This window comes from Podarcis raffonei, chromosome 14, assembly GCF_027172205.1.
Source record: "Podarcis raffonei isolate rPodRaf1 chromosome 14, rPodRaf1.pri, whole genome shotgun sequence".
NCBI lineage: Eukaryota > Metazoa > Chordata > Lepidosauria > Squamata > Lacertidae > Podarcis > Podarcis raffonei.
This window is the reverse complement of record NC_070615.1, coordinates 49,319,571-49,338,997: the sequence shown is the minus strand read 5'-3', so window position 1 is coordinate 49,338,997 and position 19,427 is coordinate 49,319,571. Positions and strand designations below refer to the sequence as shown.

Genomic DNA, 19,427 nt, shown 5'->3' with positions numbered 1-19,427 from the left:
AGCAGTAATGGATAGCTTCTAGACCGGTTGTCTGGCTTCAAGGGTTTTTTGGTTTTTTATCTTTTAAAATGGGGGGGGGGGGGAGAGAGAGAAGTTGTTTCTAATAGGCTATACCAGAGCACCACTTATTTTTTTAACACTTGGAAGGTTAAACAGTCCTTTCCGGAAGCCATTAACACCCGTTCCCTAAATTCCCAGCTAAAGCTTGAATGTCGACTGCAACGTTTAATTTGGCCAATCCATTAGACCGGAGGGGAGAGGGGGGGGGGAGTTTTTCAGCCTGTCGTTCCCTATGAGACCCAGCCAGATCCATTATCCCAAGTTAGACCTTTTAGCTATCTACCTTTGGTATTGCCTGGTCCAAGGTGGGTCACAAAAAGAGCACTATTAGGCAGGAGATTAAGAAAAGCATCGCCATGTGTATGTCTGGGTTAAAAGGGGGCCCTGTGTCTGAAAAAGCTGAGGACTGCTGCTCAGAGGTCTTGGCCAGCCCTGCTTGGAGGATCAGTGCTGGCGATTGAACCTGGACCTCTTGCGTCCAAGTGAGGGCTCTGCCACTAACCTACAGTCCTCTCCTGGTTCTGGGAGGGTGGTTCAGTTTCTGCCGTAGCTCTCCGCCCCTCCCCATAAACACTGTAAGTATCAAAACTGGAATAAATTATGCAAACAGAAAGAGAGGGAGGGAGGGAGGGAGGGAGAGAAGAATAATGATGCAAAAGAAAATAAATCACTGCCATCTGTATAATTTATGGAGGTTGCTGAATTTTAATGTTTTTCAAGCCCAGAGTATTCACAGCTCTGGAAGCAACGGCATGTTTCATGCATGACAGGGCTTCCCAAACTTTTCCATACAGTGACCCACAAGTCCAGATTTACTCAATACAGTGACCCATTGATTTATTGCTTGTTTTGTAACCGTTACTTAGAATCATAGATTCATAGAGTGGTAGAGTTGGAAGGGGCCCTGAGGGTCATCTAGTCCAACCCCCTGCAATGCAGGAATTGCAACTAAAGAATCCCTGACAGATGGCCATCTGACCTCTGTTTAGGAACCTGCAATGAAGGCGAGTCTGCCACCTTCTGAGGTTGTCTGTTCCACTGTCAAGGAGCTCTTACCATCAGAAAGTTCTTCCTAATTTTTCGTCGAAGTTCCCTGCCTTGTAATTTGAATCCATTGGTTCGGGTCCCACCCTTGGGAGCAGCAGAAAACAAGCTTGCTTCATCTTCCCATGTGACATCCCTCAAGATATTTGAAGGTGGCTATCATATCTTCTCACTTTCTCCTTTTCCAGGCTAAACATACCCAGCTCCTTCAACCGTTCCCCATAAGGCTTGGTTTCCAGACCCTTGATCATCTTGGTTGCCCTCCTCCATACATGTTCCAGCTTGTCAATGTCCTTCTTAAACAATGATGCCTAGAACTGGACACAGGACTCCAGGTGTAGTCTGACCAAGGCAGAACAAAGTGGTACAGTGGACGCTCAGGTTGCGAACGTGATCCGTGTGGGATGCATGTTCGCAACCCGCAGTGGCGTATCTGCGCATGCGTGGGTTGCGATTTGGCACTTCTGCACATGCGCAAACGCCGAAACCCGGAACTAACCCGTTCTGGTACTTCTGGGTTTCGGCAGTTCGCAACCTGAAAAAACACAGCCTGAAGCATCTGTAACTCAAGGTATGACTGTACTATGATCTGGACCAGGGGTCAGTAACCTTTTTCAGCAAGGGGCTGGTCCACTGTCCCTCAGACCATGTGGGGGGCCGGCCTATATTTTGAAAAAAAATAATGAACAAATTCCTATGCCCCACAAATAACCCAGAGATGCATTTTCAATAAAAGGACACGTTCTACTCATGTAAAAACACACTGATTCCCGGACCGCCCACAGGCCGGACTGAAAAGGCTATTGGGCCGCATCCAGCCCCCAGGCCTCAGGTTGCCTACCCCTGATCTGGACACTATACTTCTGTTGATGCTGCCTAGAACAGCATTAGATTTTTTTTCCCTTTTCCTTTTTTTGCTGCTGTATCACATTGCTGACGCATGTTAATCTTGTAGTCCACTAAGACCCAGAGATCTGTTTTGCACGCAGTGCTGTCAAGCCAGGTGTCCCCCGTTCTGTATAATGAGGGTCATGCAAGCAAAATTGACTTTACATCCCTATTAATGCAAAATTATTGTTATTATTTTACACAAAATGGTAGATTTTGTTGAAATATTTGTAGCACTTACAAAGTTATAGTCAACCTGCAGCCCCTCCAGTAATTCTGTGATAAGGTTGCGATGTCGTGTGGGCAATTCGCACTGGTGTGTGGTGCTATTTGTGTAAGAAGTTTCATAAAAAACTCCCTTACATGCAGCAAGAAGTCTTGGGGAAAGACTCCCATTGCCTCCAGTGGAATACCTTTTTTGGAGTTCCAGTGCTGCGCTTGGGGGGGTCATCACAGCTGGAGAGTGACCCCTTCGTTTCCATTGTGCTGCCCCACTGCACAGCAATTAGGCTTGAAAGAAGCCTCTCATTGGTTCTAATTGCTGCGGATGGGGGGTGGTGGTTCTGATCTTCATGGAGATTGCAGGTGGAGGAGGCAGTATTAACCTTCGCCTCTCTGTGATCTTCACTCCCCCTCTAGCAATTAGACTCACAAAAGGCTCCAGTGCTGTTTAATTGCTGCAGTTTCTGCATGTGTGTGTCTGAGAGAGGGGGAATGTGTGTGTTCTGTGTGCAAATGGATGTACAGAGGTACCTTGGTTCTCAAACTTAATCCGTTCCGGAAGTCCTTTCCAAAACCAAAGCATTCCAAAAGCAAGGTGCACTTCCTCATAGAAAGTAATGCAAAATGGATGAATCCGTTCCAGACTTTTAAAAACAAAACCCCTAAAACAGCAATTTAACATGAATTTTACTATCTAATGAGACCATTGATCCATAAAATGAAAGCAATAATCAATGTACTGTATTATAAAATAAATAAAACAGTATTGTAGATGATAAAAATTCAAATTACAATTTTTTCTTACTTGATAGTCATAGTTTGGATGGGGTACTTTTATCCATTTCCACAGCCACAAAATCAATCAGTCAGTAACTGAACTGGGTTCCACATAGTCACAAAAACAAATTAACCGAAAAAGCCTCAAAAACAAAAAGGCAAAATAAATAGCAAAAACAAAAGCGCCAAACTTAATCAGTTCTGGAAGTTTGTTTGACTTCCGAAATGTTTGAAAACCAAGGTGCAGCTTCTGTTTGGTGCAGGCGCCCCGGAAACAATACCCGACAGTCACATTGGATGTTCGGATTCCGAAAAACATTCCAAAACCAGAACACTTACTTCCGGGTTTATGGCGTTTGAGAACTAAGGCATTTGAGAACCAAGGTACGTACAAGGCTATGAATGAAGGCATGTGGATGAGCAAGAATATGAGCCCCCTCCTCTGGAAGGCCAGGAAATGTGTCCCACTGAAAAAAGATTCCCCAGCCCTCCTATAGATCTGTTCTGTTTGCAGGATTTACTGTTAGACAGGGCCTTGCAGAAGCACCTCCTTCATTGCAATGATCTCTTTAGAATTGCCCATCTGTCAAGTTCCTCCTTAATCAAGGAACAGCAGGCAGAGGCGTCATAAGGTTTCTGCAGCTGTATGTCTGTGTGCGAGAGATCAAGTCGAGAGCTGGTGCTCCAAAGTTGAGCCACGTGTGATTTCAAGACCAGTGTGGGCAGCAGTTAGAGCAGGCATAGCCAACGTAATGCCCTCCAGACACTGATGAACTACAACTCCCATCATCCAGGATCACTAAGCGTTCTGACAGGGGCTGAAACGGGGTGGGAGTCCAACAACGGAGAGCTCCAAGAAGGCTAATCCTGAGTTAATGTTTTGGGCCAGAACTTGGGAGACCAGGGCTTTACTCTCCACTCAGCCCTAAACATAAGAAGAGCCTGCTGGATCAGGCCCATCTAGTCCAGCATTCTGTTCCCACAGTGGCCAACCAGATGGGAAACCAGAAAGTAGGACTTGAACATAAGAGAACCTTGCTCTCCCTTGGTTTCCACCAACTGGTATTCAAAAGCATCGCTGCCTCCAGCCGTGGAGGTAGAGCAATATTCATGGTGGCCATCATGAAGCCCATGGGGTGACCTTGGGCCAGAATTTAGTGGATCTGCTCACCAAGCTGGAACAAAAGCAAAATGAGTCAGCTTGTTCAGCATGCAGGAGCCATACAGCTAAGATGAAGGAATAGCTGTAACATAAGACTTCTAGAGAAGGTCTAAGGGCTCTCAGAGGTCACTCAAGGAGGAGAACTCTGCCTCTGTCTTCCAGGAATGTCAATCTACTGCAAGTGGAAAGCAGAATTTAATGGGAAGAGCAAGTGCTGTTTAGTTTTGAGATACTCTGGCTCCACGGACAGCTCTTTGTTCTCTGAAACCATAACATCTCTGGCTCGGGGTATTTTTTTTTTTTTTAATTCAACCCCTCCCCCCCCCCGAATTTGAGCCTGGTGGGTCCTGACAGCTCATCAGTCTTCTGAACTTTGGAAAGAACAATGATTTAATGGCTGGAAGCTAAAGTTAGACACAGCCAGCCTTGAAATCAGGCGCAACCGCATCACGGCGGAGGTAATTAAAATGTTGAAACTCTTTGAAAGCAGAGGCGTGCGACTCGCTGATAGGTTGACACCTCCCAGTCAGGATCAATCATTCTTTGAGTTGATTGGCTTTGGGATAAATCCAGTGGATTGTTGGCACTGAGGAGCTGCTCAAGTAATCCTCTTCTAAAGATTCAGCGAGACAAAAGCCCACTTGGGAGGCCAGTGGAAAGAGCATTGAGCAGATATTATGTAATAATATTTGTCTGGAGACGTGCAGATCATTTCTGAGAAATGCCCTTGAACTTTTCGAGGGAAAGTACTTATTCACACAGTGAATAGTTAAACTATGGAACTCATTCCCCCAGGAGGCAGTGATGGCCACCAAGTTGGATGGCTTTAAAATAGGATTGGAGAACTTTGTGGAGAAGGAGAAGGCGATGGATGACTACCAGCCATGATGGCTTCCATAGTTGGAGGCAACAATGCTTCTGAATATCAGTTGCTGAAAGCCAAAGGGTGGGAGGGTTGCTTTTGGGCTCATGTTTCCCACGGTCCTCTCTGGTTGACCACTGTGGGAACAGGATGCTAGGCTAGGTGGGCCATTGGCCTGATCCAGCAGGCTCTTAGATCCTTATGGTCTGAAGGCAAATGAGACTAAGCTGGCTGGATACCTGGAAGGGTGACTGGGAACCAATCACCAGGATGTTGCCTTGGGCTCTGTTAATGGAAGAAAGGCAGGGTAGAAATGTAAGAAGACGAATACATTAGAGCCAGTGAGGTGCAGTGGTTAGAATGCTGGACTTGGACCTTGGAGACTGGGATCTGAATCCCCGCTTAGCCATGAAGCTCTTGGAGTGACTTTGGGGCAGTCACTGCCGCTCAGCCTAACCTCCCTCGCAGGATTGTTGTGGGCATTAAATGAGGAAGGGGAGAAGCATGTACACCACCTAGAACTCACTGGAGAAAAAGGTGGGATATAAGTGCAATAAGTAAAAATAAAATATCCAACCTCCCATTTCACTTGAGCCAAAATCTAGTGATGCCAACATTAGAATCATTAGCTTATGTTTTGGGAAATTTCCATATCCCTTGAAATTTGCAAGATGTCTAAATCAATGACAAATGCCCCAAATAAGCTTTAAATTCAAGTTGGCCCTGCTGAGATTCCCCCTTCTCTGGTCTGTCACTAAGGTAGATTAGGATGGTAGGGAACAGGGCCTTTTTGGTGGTGGCTCCAGGGTTGTGGGATTTATTCTCACAATTAGTCCGCTTGGGCCTGTCTCTTGTAGTCTTTCAGTGGTCAGAAAGACCTTAGGTTCTACCAAGATTTGTACTGATTTCACAGCTGGCCCTTCTATATATTAGGGAAGGGCCATAACTTAGTAGAAGAGGACTTGCTTGGCATGCAAAAGGTCCCCAGTTCAGTATCCACCATCTCCAGATAGGACTGGGAATGCTGAAGCGCTGGGGAGCTGCTGCCCATCAGTATTGACAATATTGAGCTGTAAGGATCAATGGTCCGAGCTGGTATAAGTCAACTGTATTTGCTCCTAAATACCGTATTTTTCGCCCTATCGGATGCACTTTTCCCTCTCCAAAAATGAAGGGGAAATCTGTGTGCGTCCTATGGGGCGAATACAGGCTTTCACTGAAGCTTGGAGAGCGAGAGGGGTCGGTGCGCACCGACCCCTCTCGCTCTCCAGGCTTCAGGAAGCTATCAGCAAGCCTGGGGAGCCTGCGGGAGTTCCCGCAGGGCTCCCTAGGCTGCGGATAGCAGCCTGCCGCCCGGCGCACAGGCACCCTGAAGCAGAGCGCCCCTCGCGCCGGGCAGACATCGGCCAGCCCCAGAAGCTCGGGGGACAGCGGGGAGGCGCAGCGCTGCCATCCCGCTGTTCCCCGACCTGGTTTGGTTTCCCCGACCTGGTTTTGGGGGGGAAATAAAGGAAATTTTTTTCCCTTTATTTCCCCCCCAAAAAACTAGGTGCGTCCTATGGGACGGAGCGTCCTATGGGGCGAAAAATACGGTACATCCACCCAAGGCTGCTTTATGGCACGCTTGTTTTCTATTGCTGTGTTGCTTTTAATGTTCTTCTGCTAAGCTTCCTTGTGGAGGGTTTGCCCTGAGAGGCGGGGAAGAAATCAAATCCAGTACATAAAGATAAACAAACGTTTGCCCGAAAGCAGGCAGATTCAGTTCTTCTCTGCAAGGCTTCCCAGCTGCTCTCCAGAAATCGGAACCTCCCCAGTTTTCTTTCTTGTTGACTGACTCAGGCACTGTCTGCTCGGCACTCAAGATGCTGCAGACCCCAACTTTAATGCCTGCTCCCCATTCATTTTGCCTTCCTCTTCAGCTTTGCCTGGGTCTCCTGCTAGATCTGCCTGGCAGAATTTCCTCTATTGCTGATGTTTGGGCTCTGAGTCCTGCTGTCTTATAAACCGCACCAGGGAGGAGGGAGGCAAGAGAACCTGCCGAAATACAATATTGCAGAAACACAAAACATTTTGGGGGGAAACCTGCCTCTATGCACAAGCAGCCCAATGTGGACTAAGTGTGCTCAGTAGCTTCATAAAGCTGACAGAGGAGATATAGAAAACTGGGTGGGAGGAATGGAGTGAAGAGGCTAGGACCCTGAACTGCAACATTTAGCGCTGCAACATCTCGCTGCAGCATCTCACTTGCCTTCTTCCAGTGGGGCTCGAATCTCCATGCTTTCCGGGTTGCTCCGGTCCCTTCACTGGTGTTAGTTTTGCTACCTAACTTTGAAAGCTGCTCTGTCTTCCTAATACAGCCATTCTGGAACTCTTGTTAGAAGGAAATCACCAATCTTGTTAATTTATAAAGGAACTGTTTGGATAAGCACTGGAATGAGCTCACTTTGTCACATTAACTCTCCCACTCGCACTGATGTTAATGAAATAAAGAAATATACGGCAGTTCCAGACTTTTAAACTTCTCCCCCCACTGGATTTGCATAATGGGCCCGGCTGCCCAGGAAAAGGAACGGATCTGTCTGGGGAAATGGTTTTGCTCCTTGATCATCTGGCTTGGGGTGGCAATCGTCGTCAATTGGACGGTGCAGCCTGGTTTGGGTGTTCTTATTGGTTTTGCTGACGTGACAGCATTTCACCAAATGCTGAATGTTTTGGGTGGGGGTTTCAAAAAAGAAAGAAGTTTAAATTAAGATGCAATCCAGTCTTGTTGGGGAGTGTGTGATGGGGGGGACGGGACAAATTTGTGGGAAAGTTTATGGATCAATAGTGGTTAATGGGAGTATATTTTACCAAGAGAGCACATTTACTGTTCACATTGAAAGCACCAACCTTTGCTGTTTTTTTACGGAGCAAAATTGTGTGCCTCGGAAAATTACAAAAACAGGATTAAGGAAGTGTTTGGGTGTCCACAGCAGGGCAGGTGTACTGGGAGACCCCTGGCTTAAAGCAGAGGGGGACAAGCCTGTGACTCTCCAGGTGTTGCTGAACTCAAGTTCTGATCATTCTTTTGTATTAATAGTGAAACTCTGGCCTCCAAGACAATGTGGTGCAGTGGTTAGAGTGCTGGACTAGTACCGGGAAGAGCAGTGTTCAAATCCTCACTTGGTTGCAAAGCTCCCTGGGTGACCTTGGGCCAGTCACTGCCGCTTGCTTAACCTACCCTACCTCACAGGGTCATTGTGGGGATTCAATGAGGAGCGCGAGACTCATGTGCACCACCTTGAGCTTCCTTGGAGGAAAAGGTGGGATATAAATGCAAGAAATAAATAAATAGATGATAATATTGGTCTCATTCACATTCAGATCCTGCATACCATTTACACACCACCAGGGGATTTTTTGTGGGGGGGGGGGAGAAATGATTGCTTTCTTTATTTTCCCAGTGAAGGCAATACCCTCTATACCTGGCAATACCCTAAAACAGAGGTTTTTAATCTTTTTGAGTTCATGGCTCCCTAGACCAACTACATTCTTTTTGCACACCCCCCCTGTGGGGCTCAGGAGCCCAGTTGTGTCACGCCTTGCCTGCAGAGCTGGCAGCCCCCCACCCTTTTTTGAACACTCTCCCTTGGGGAGTAGCCTCCTCTCCTCTCCCCTCTCCTTGGGAGTCCTCCAGGCAGCCACAGCTGCTGCCCCTGGTCTCTGAGCTGCCCCCCTCCGACCCAAGGAGATGTGCCTCCTCACACTGCCCCACAGGGGCCTGGGAGGAGCCCCTGGCCAGCCCCCGGGGCACCATTCACCTGTGGAGCTTGTAGCCAGAGCTACGAGGGCCCTAAGGAAGTCCGACTATCCTCCACCAGGGCCAGGGCCTTCTCAGTGATGGCTCCGACCTGGTGGAATGCTCTGTCCCATGAGACTAGGGCCCTGCAGGATTTAACCTCCTTCCGTCGGGCCTGTAACACAGAGCTATTCTGCCTGGCCTTTAATTTGAATTCAGCCTGATCTTTTATTTCCCTTCTCTTCCCTCCCCCTCCCCTTTTATGAAGATCACCCGCTCTGGGACCCCACAGCTAATTTTCCCCTGGCCTCCTCACTGGCCCAAGTAGGACCAATTCAGCCAGCTAGCCCTAATTAATTTTTGAATTTTATTGTTATTCATGTTTTTATACTGTATTTTATGCTGCTTTTATAATTAAGTGTTTTAAATTTGTTGTTAGCCGCCCTGAGCCTGGTTTTTGAACTGGGAAGGGCGGGGTATAAATAAAAATTTATTACTATTACTATTACTGCAACAAACAGCTGTGCAAGCCTTTGGGAGGCAGATACAGAAGATGGTATCATAGGAGGGAGGGAAAGAAAGTGGGGCAGAGGCCAGTGTTGCCCGCAGCACCCTGACCATCCTTCAAAGCACCCCATGGCACACTGGTTGAAAACCACTGCCTTAAAAGGTATTTAGAAGGCGGTCCTGGCAGTATCCTGATACCCTGTCAACGCTGTTTGCAATTTCTAAGGGGAATAATTTTGCGTGGGGTTAAAAGTGGGTTCTAGCAATACCGTCACACCCTGTAGCCTGTAATTTCTGGAACAACCAGAACAGCAGCTAGGATATAGGAAGTGCCTTGGTGTTGAGGAAAAAAGGCAGTTGCATCCACTGGTGGAAAGGTATCTATTAATTTGGACTGTTGGTGGTGGAGAAGCTGAATCCCGCTTTTATAAGGGGAAAGGGATTAATCCAATAATGGATAGTGTGGCAGTGGAGTGGTGATTCATGAGCTTAAGTGTTTTGCTGAATTGTGGCCAAGAGGAGACTGTCCTGGATGGCAATTCCTTACAGATAGCAAGCAGAACTTCCGTGCAACACAGAGATCTGTGTTTCTGGTACCATGTGCGGGGTGTGTGTGTGTGGCTGCCAAGGGCTCTGAAGTGCGATGGGCAACTCAGGAAAGCTCCAAGGAGTACGAGTGTGATCTGCAACAAAATGCCGCAGGGCAGCGCTCCTCTTCCGGGCTCCACATTTACTGCAATACAAAGGAGCCTTGCAGTGCTGCTAAGGCTTTAAGAATGTAGGTAAAGGACCCCTGGACAGTTAAGGCCCGTCAAACGTGACTATGGGGTTGCGGTGCTCATCTCGATTTCAGAGCTTTCTTACAGTAACAGCCCTTCAACAGTGGAACAAGCTCCCTCGGGAAATGGTGGACTCTCCTTCCCTGGAGGTTTTTAAGCAGAGGTTGGATGGCCACGTGCCATGGATGCTTTAGTTGAGATTCCTGCATTTCAGGGGGTTGGACTAGATGACCCCCAGGGTCCCTTCCAACTCTACAATTCTGTGGTTCTTTGGTGGAGGGGAGAATAGATGGGTTTAAAGTATATGGTATTGTCAGGGGCTCAGGAGCAGAAGCACAGGGGAGAGAGGAAATGGAGAGCGAAGGGGAAGAATCCGAGGGCAGCGTAGGGGGGTATGACAGTGACCCGAGAGATTCCATGAGCTTCTCCAGCGAATCAGAAGATTCCCAGAAGGGGGCGCCGATGGTCAGGGCAAGGGGGGTCCCAGGGGGGACGCACCAGAAACAAGGGGCCAGCGGGGACTCCCAAAGCAGCAGCGGGGGATCAGGACCAGCTTCCCCACCAGAGCGTAGTGGGGGGGGGGGAAGAGTCACATGTGTCAGGACCAGCGTCTCCTCCAGCAGGGAGAGAAGATGAGTCAGGGCTGACCACGCCTCCATCGGAGAGTGGGGGAACGGAGGGGAGGTCAGTTCCAGCTAGCCTCCCCGAAGGGGGAAGCAGTGACAGCAGCAGTGAAACGGTCAGGAGGAAGGTTGCCGGCTGGGCGCGCGCGCCAAGTTCAAATGTACAGGCGCGCGGGACAGCAGGAAACCCGGATTGGGAACCAGGTCCTAAAGCCCGTCGGAGGGAGGGGGAAGACTCAGGGGACTCAGCGTCAGAAGAGTCTAGGAAGGGCGAGACCCCGACAGACAGGCGGAACCAGAGGAGGAAAGAGCAAAGGAAGAGGTGGAGCAAGGCTAGAGTCTTAAACTGGTGTCTGGGGGGAGGAGATTCAGACGGAGCTTCAGCGGTCTAGAGTTTGAGACGTAGAGCTGCACGCTGCGGCTGTGAAAGTGAAACTGAACTTCAATAAAGACTTTCGTACTTAACAACGAAACGGCGTTGGTCCTTTGTGAGCTGGGACCTCGGGCAGCTCTGACAGGTATGTACGTAGCCTTATTCTCCACAAACTAGATACAGTGGTACCTCTAGTTATGGACTCAATCCGTTCTGTGGTACTGTTCACACCCCAGAAAGTCCGCAATTAGAGTGCCGCTTCTGTGCACCCACGTGATGTGATAGACTGCATCTGCGCATGTGCGAAGCACGCAGGACGCTTCTGCGCACACGCGGCAAAACCCGGAAGTATACACATTCGCAAGCCGAAAAGATGCAACATGAACCTGACGCAATATGAGGTATGACTGTATCATTGCTGGAGGCTGCCCAGTCGTATGAATGGGGAAGGGGATCAAAGATACTGTGCAATACCAGAGAACTATCTGCCCCAAACCTGAGTCTTATAGGGGATGAGGTTGCACAGTTTCAGAAGTGGCAAAGGCGTATCCTCTCAGCATCTTCTCTTTTAAGCTATCAGGGACTTGAACAAGTCAGCTCCCTCTTTTTCTCAGCCCTGCTCCCTGCAGCTTACACATGAACTGGCTCAACACATTTTGCTGCCTGAGGCAAAGGACAAGATGGTGGCAAAAGCCAACCAGACCGGCAACTGAATCTTATTTTGACCTTGGGAAAGGGACACACATCCCCCACTGCATCTGAGGGACAGCAGGCTCACTTAGCAGGTTCAGTCCAGACGACGTGGCACATACGCTAGCTTATTCCCCAGGGACAGTTCAAAATATTTTGCTGCCTGAGGCTGATGAGCAAATGGCACTCCACGCTGCCCTGATTCAACCCAAGGCAGGGTGAATTGTTCTGAGAGCTGAGGCAGGAAATCCCACAAGCAGCTCTCCCTTGGGGCAAAAACTCTATAGTAAAGGGACCCCTGACCATTAGGTCCAGTCGTGGCCGACTCTGGGGTTGCGGCGCTCATCTCGGTTTACGGGCCGAGGGAGCTGGCGTACAGCTTCCGGGTCATGTGGCCAGCATGACTAAGCCGCTTCTGGCGAACCAGAGCAGCGCACGGAAACGCCGTTTACCTTCCTGCCAGAGTGGTACCTATTTATCTACTTGCACTTTTGACGTGCTTTCAAACTGCTAGGTTGGCAGAAGCAGGGACCGAGCAATGGGAGCTCACCCCGTCACAGGGATTCAAACCTCCGACCTTCTGATCGGCAAGTCCTAGGCTCTGTGGTTTAACCCACAGCGTCACCCGCATCCCAAAAAAACTCTATAGCAATACATTAAATAGCCATCTGTTTGCCCATTTATGATCACCAGAATCAGCCGCCCAAGGTAGCTTCCTCACACTGCCCAATGATAGGGCCAGTACTGCCAATATGAAAATTAAAAAACCAAATGCAGGGAACATAAGAACATATAAGAAGAGCCCGCTGGATCAGGCCAGTGACCTGATCCTGTTCACACACTGGCCAACCAGATGCTTGTGGGAAACCAGCAAGCAGGATTGGAGCACAAGAACCCTCTCCCCTTCTGTGGTTTTCACTGACTGATATTCAGATGCAATTGCTGCCTCCAACTGTCCTTTCCTCCATCAATTTGTCTAACCCTCTTTTAAAGCAACAGACCTGCATGTGATATTTTGGAAGGCTTCCTACTATGGGCCGTAATACGGTGTACTTAGCATAATAGCTAATCTGGCCTTGGCATCCATAGATGATCACCATGCCTGAATTCCAGAAGCCATCCTTTATTTAAAACTGTCTTGCTCACTTTGCATTTATCTATAGGCTCTTGGCTGAGGCTCCTGGAGAGAGAGAGAGAGGGAGAGAACGAGAACCGCAGTTCCTTCTGAAGGCCAAGTTTCTAAGCCAGCTGACTCAGCACAGCCATGCCTGATTGAACCTGTGCCAGAGCAGAGGCTGCACGTCAGCCCTGGGCAGAGATGAAACGGACAAGGCAAAACAAGGGATGGCCACCAGACCCCAAATGAGGATGCTGGCTCCCACCTCTGATAAGCAGGCAGCAAGCAAACCTCAGTGCTGCCTCCTGGGATAGACTTCAGGTGGAAATAGGGGGGAGGGAGGCTTTGAGGAGGGTCAAGGGGAAGGCCAGGGAGGCGGATGGAGGGGAGAAGTTGGTCCTGCGTTGCTGCATCCTCTCTCTACTGCCTTGATTTAAAGTTCAGGGGAACTATGATGAATAATTAAGAAACAACAACCATCCCCGTAAGCAATACAATTTCAGCTTCGTTGCTCAGCTCCGGAGGTTGGGGAGGGGAGAAGAGGCTGCAGAAAATGAGCTTGTTAAAACCCCATCCTGCCTGTCTGTCCTCCAGGATATTCCTAGATGAGGCCTCTAGCAAAAGCTCTGTGGTTTGGGGGAAAGGAAGCCATGGCACTGGAGCGGCGCTTGTGGGCGGGCATCATAAATCAGTGTGACACAGCAAAACTCCCTCTAAATACAAGGAGCTTAATATGCCTCGGATTATTATTCAAGTTACTAAATCAGTTTGGTAATGTTAAAAAAGGCACTTTAATACGGTCATTTTTTTAAAACAACAGCACCACCAGACTAACTGCTTCTCACTTAGTTCAATGTCACCAGAGTCACACCGTATATTGAAAGTGCAGTGAAAGCACTTTAAGCAGCCATGGCTTCTCTCAAAGAATTCTGGGAGCTGTGGTTTGTTAAGGCGCCGGGAGTCATTAGGAGGCCTCTATTCCCCTCCAAGAACTGCAATTCCCAGAGTCTGTCCCTATTCACAGGAAACCCCATCGCCAGTAGGGTTGCCAGGTCAGGAGCATCGCAGTCCCTGAGATCAAAATCTAGGGGTGACCCCTGGTGATGTCATGGGGAGATTCCACAGTCATGTCACAGGGTGGGTCCTGGAGATGGAGGTTAATTGGGAGAGGGGAGTAGAGGAGGGCAGGTGCTCCAGGTGGTCTACTATAATTTGCAGCCAGCTCTTGTCAGGTTGAAAATTGTCAGCTGTGTGTGTGTGTGTGTGTGTGTGTGTGTGTGTGTGTATGTGTGTGTATATATATATATATATATATATATATATATATATATATATATATTCATAAGATGAATAGTATTCTCCCTGTCCAGTTCATTAGCAGGAGTGACAGTGGGGTGGAGCCCACAAGGAAAGGGTGTGCGTCATAATGAGACTCTCCCGTTCTTTTTTCTTCCTCCAAATTGCAAAGACGGTGGTGCAAAATGAGATCTTCTCCATTGCAAGGAGGAGTGGGAGAAGGAGAGATGATTCCTTGGCATTCAGCTTGGCGGGCGAGATAACAGGCACACGCTATCTCAGCAACAATTGCTTTGCTAGTCATAGCGCATTAAGATGATAGATGCTGGTCGTTTACATTCGATAAGGAAGTTATATTCCTGCAAAGAAGTTAGAGGCCCTCGTGGCTTAGCGCCGGGAGGCTGAGTAGCAAGCTGGAAAGCTGTTAGAAGACTCGCCTGGTCCCCTCACAGAGCTATAATTCCCAGAGCGATTTAAGAGTCAACCCCTCTTCCTTGGAAACCATGGAGACTGAATGTTCAGTGAGGGGAACCCTTAACAGATTACAGCTTCCTGAATTATTGGGGGGAAACCATGGTTGTTCAAAGTGGTGTTGTAGCACTTTAAAAGTAGTGTGTGGATGTGGCTTTGATGAGGCGGTCAACGTGTGCTTGGGACACGGCACTTGGGATTGAAGGGAGCTGGCTTCAGGCACCAGGCCCTTTGGCAGACCAACTCTGCATTACAAAGATGTCTGAAAAGGTGACATGAAGGCTGTTCAGGGAAGCTTTTAATGTTTAATAGACTATTGTATTTTAATATTCTGTTGGAAGCCGCCCAGAGTGGCTGGGGAAACCCAGCCAGGTGGGCGGGGTATAAATAATAAATTATTATTATATTATTATTATCAACCCTGCCATCTGGGAATCCCTTGTAGATGATTGCAGTGCCTGGAGACAGATAGTCAGGTCGTGCATACACAGCAGTGACCATAGCTGTCAACTTTTCCCTTTTCTCGCGAGGAATCCTAATCGGAATAAGGGTATTTCCTTTTAAAAAAGGGAAACATTGACAGCTGTGGCAGTGACCAGAGGAGAAATGACCACTGGGAGGACTGCAGAGAGAAGAAAGGTGCATCTGCAGCAGCATAACCGGCTTCATCTGCCCCAGCTGCAACAAAACATGTCTCTCCCGCATCGGTCTTTGCAGCTGCAACAGGCGCTGTAACCCTCCAACAGCTTGACCTCACGCCCAAAGGCTCACTCCTCCATTGTCTCCCGAGACAGACGGGTGCCAACTATGCAATGCCCCCTTCACATCAAGGATCTCCCCGACATCCTGATTTTCTATGCCCAGGGAATTTTGGCTCCTCCCTCCCTCCCTCCCTATCCCTCCATCCCTTTCTTCCTTGGAGCGTTCAGTCCCCTCAGCCCTCCCCTGCCATCTTGCAGCCCAGACAACCTCAGTGCGAACCCAAGGCTCACTTTACTACCGAAAAGAGCATTCGTAAAGCCACCATCTCTCTTGGCTTCAGCCCACTCCAATCTGCAACATAAGGAATAACATGAACATACTGTGCAGGAGCGTTGAGATCTGCATACTCTAAATTGCTAAATATTTATACGTGCTTATCATCAGCACAGAGTTCTGGTGGGAGAGTTTGGACTCTGAATTTTTAAAAAAATATGTCACGTCTCTTCCTGAAAAACTCGTGCGTTGCTTGCAAAAGGCTCCAGGCTCAATCCCAGGCAGATCCAGTGAAAAGGATCAGGCAAGTGATGGAGAAGACCCTTCTCCGACCTAGACCCAAGTAGGTAACACTGCGCTCAGTGGGCAACTGGGTTAAAGCTGGCATGAGGCAACACCCTATGGCAGGGGTCAGCAAACTTTTTCAGCAGGGGGCCGGTCCACTGTCCCTCAGACCTTGTGGGGGGCCGGACTATATTTTGGAAAAAAATACTGAATGAATTCCTATGTCCCACAAATAACCCAGAGATGCATTTTCAATAAAAGCACACATTCTACTCATGTATAAAAACACCAGGCAGGCCCCACAAATAACCCAGAGACGCATTTTAAATAAAAGGTCACATTCTACTCATGTAAAAACACGCTGATTCCCGAACCGTCTGCGGGCCGGATTTAGAAGGTGGTTGGGCCAGATCTGGCCCCCGGGCCTTAGTTTGCCTACCCATGTCCTATGGTAAGCTCTTTGTTAATACAGAGAGAAGCCTTGTTCTTCAAAGCAAGTGTTTTTAATACTTGGGGGGGGGAGTGATCATGTTTCCCTCGCAAATTCTGTTCTTCGTTGGGGCGATTCAGAAAGGCTTAAACCGAGTCCTGGGAAATCTTCCACTCAAGCACTGAGCAACTGTGATCTGCTTAGCTTCAGCAACACAGGATAAAACAGCGGATCCTTTCACCATCTGCTAGAATGGGGCTTTCAGGGAAAAAATATTTCTAGACTTGAAAACCAGAGTTGGTGGAGGCGGAATCAGAAACACATCATATGTTATTAGCATGGGAGGGGGGCGTGAGATACCTTCCTATGGCCCATTACCCAAAGGTCTTATTATTATTATTATTAACTGGGGGCAAACCTCACCTCCCTTCTGAAATATGGGGAGGACTTGGCCCCTGTTTTTCTCCAGACCTCTAATACTATTCTAGGCTGCACAAACCAAAGTATAGTGTCCCAATCAAGGGAAGTAATAGGACCACTTTATTCTGCCTTGTTCAGACCAAACTTGAAGTCCTGTGTCCAGTTCTGGGTGCCACAATTTAAGAAGGATATTGACCAGCTAGAATGTATGCAGATGATGGTAACCAGGGTGATAAAGGACCTGGAAACCAAGCCTTATGAGGAATGGTTGAAGGAGTTAGGTATATTTAGTCTGGAAAAGAGGAGACATGATGGCCATCTTCGAATATCTCAAGGGTTGTCCCATGGAAGATGGAGCAAGCTTGTTTTCTCCTGCTCTGGAGGGCAGGACTCGAACCTATGGCTTCAGGTTACAAGGAAGGAGATTCCAACTAAACATCAGCAAGAGCACAGGTTGGATGGCCATCTGTCATGGATGCTGTAGTTGAGATTCCTTTCTTGCCAATGTAGAGATGTGCAGAAAGGGAGCGCCTAAGAAAGTGGGCAGCAGTCATGGGGCTAGCAGTGGATGGTCTGATGAATGATAGAATTGTATAGTTTGGAAGGGACCCGAGGGTCATCTAGTCCAACCTCCTGCAATGCAGAACTCTTTTGCTCAATGCAGGGATCGAACCCGCAACCCTGAGATTAAGAGCCTCATGTCCTACCAACTGAGACATCCCACCTTTTACACCCCAGCTTCTTTCTCCGAGGACCTTGAGGTGACATACATGGTATTCCTCCTCCCCATTTTATCATCGCAACAACCCTGCGAGGTCGGTAGGTTAGTACTTCGCAACTGGCTTCCATAAGCACCTTTGGCTTAAATCGGAGGTACTCTCGACTTGCAGGTAGGAGGAGGGGGGGGAGAGAGATTGTGTACAACACAGCGACTGCCTAAATGGCGAGCAAAAAGCATTTTCACTCCCCGAAATCAGCAACTAAATGCAACGCCTTTTGATGCAAAACACCCCCTGCAGACATTTAACCAAGTGTTTTTTGTTCAAAAAGCATTTTGGAACCCGGCGAGGCGAGGCTTGTCCAGCGTGCCGCTGGAACCTTTTGTGCGCTCCGCGTCGTGGAAGCTTGTCTAATTATTTCCCCCCTTCGTTTAGGAGTTTTTAATTGAAAAATGTTTAACATCTGTGGCTGCTTCACAACACCTGTGCTTGACAAGGCTTGCTTTTCATGCACCTGATTGTCTTGGTCTTTCTGCTTAGAGAATGGCAAGATGGGGGCTTGGGAGGTCTTTGACTGCGCCACTCGAGCGGCGCATGAATCACGATACTCAGAGGGCATGTAATTAACAGAAAACACAAAAGGAGATGCAAGATTCTTTTTAAAAACTTTTTCTTAAAAAAAGGCGGTGTTAGTGGCAATGACTTGTAGGAAGAAGAGGCCAAAGGCAATTGGAAAATGATGCAAAGACATTTCTCCCTTAAATGCATTAGAGCAACAAACAATTACAAATGGTGCCAGCAAATAATCTGTGTTGGGCTGACAGAGATGGGAGGTAAGGAAAGATCAGATATTTGGAAGACGAGTAGCTTGGGCTGCCAGGCCTTATTCTGCAGGAGAGTCTGGGCAGGGTGGAGGGAAAAGAATGTGAGAACTTTTAATTTTTTGGGGGGGTTTTAGTATAAAGAAACCAATGTTACTAGTCCTCATGACTGTGGCATAAGGTAAAAAGGTACAAGGACCCCTGACCATTAGGTCCAGTCGTGACCGACTCTGGGGTTGCGGCACTCATTTCACTTTATTGGCCGAGGGAGCCGGCGTACAGCTTCCGGATCATGTGGCCAGCATGACTAAGCCGCTTCTGGCGAACCAGAGCAGCGCACGGAAACGCCGTTTATCTTCCCGCCAGAGCAGTACCTATTTATCTACTTGTACTTTGACGTGCTTTTGAACTGCCAGGTTGGCAGGAGCAGGGACCGAGCAATGGGAGCTCACCCTGTCACAGGGATTCGAACCGCCGACCTTCTGATTGGCAAGTGCTAGGCTCTGTGGTTTAACCCACAGCGCCACCCGCATCCCTTGTGGCATAAGGTAGTTGGTGCCTAAAGCTCAGAGGCGAGAACATGGAGGGAATACGTAATTTTTTTTAGTTGTTGGGAAAGAGACAGGATTTCAGTGTCTCTGCCCCTCCCAAGATGACCACCTGATCAGAAGAAACATGGCAAACTAGGAAAGCAGTGGGGAAGGCTGGGGAAAATCTGGAAGGCTCTGGCATGAAGGCACAAGCAGACTAGGAAAGGGGCGTGGGGTTCAATTCAGTTCACACTTAACAGCAATCCTGCTTAATTTGCGCTTTCTGAAACAATGTGTGGGACTATGGAACTCGCTCCCACTGGATGCAATGATAACCAGCAACTTGGATGGCTTTAAAATAGGATTAGACAAATTCATGGAGGAGAGGGCAGCCCATGGCTACTAGCCATGATCTATAGTCGGAGGCATTCATGTTTCTGAATCTCAGTTGCTGGAAACTGCAGGCAGGGAAAGGTCCCTTGTGCTTGGATCACAGCTGTCAACGTTTCCCTTTTTTAAAGGGAAATTCCCTTATTCCGAATAGGATTCCTCACAAGAAAAGGGAAAAGTTGACAGCTATGGCTTGGATCCTGCTTGC

At 48.3% G+C, this 19,427-nt stretch overlaps 1 protein-coding gene and 1 long non-coding RNA gene across 3 annotated transcripts in view; one reads left to right on the top strand and one right to left on the bottom strand.

Annotated features, from left to right (window-relative positions):
- LOC128401260 (uncharacterized) overlaps positions 1-7,636 on the top strand; it is a 38,522-nt gene extending 30,886 nt beyond the window's left edge. The window contains exon 7 of the long non-coding RNA XR_008327451.1: positions 6,935-7,636. This is a non-coding gene — a long non-coding RNA (uncharacterized LOC128401260). The remainder of the gene's footprint in view (positions 1-6,934) is intronic.
- ELFN1 (extracellular leucine rich repeat and fibronectin type III domain containing 1) overlaps positions 1-19,427 on the bottom strand; it is a 249,476-nt gene that overhangs the window by 18,712 nt on the left and 211,337 nt on the right. The gene's annotated exons all lie outside the window — the stretch shown is intronic.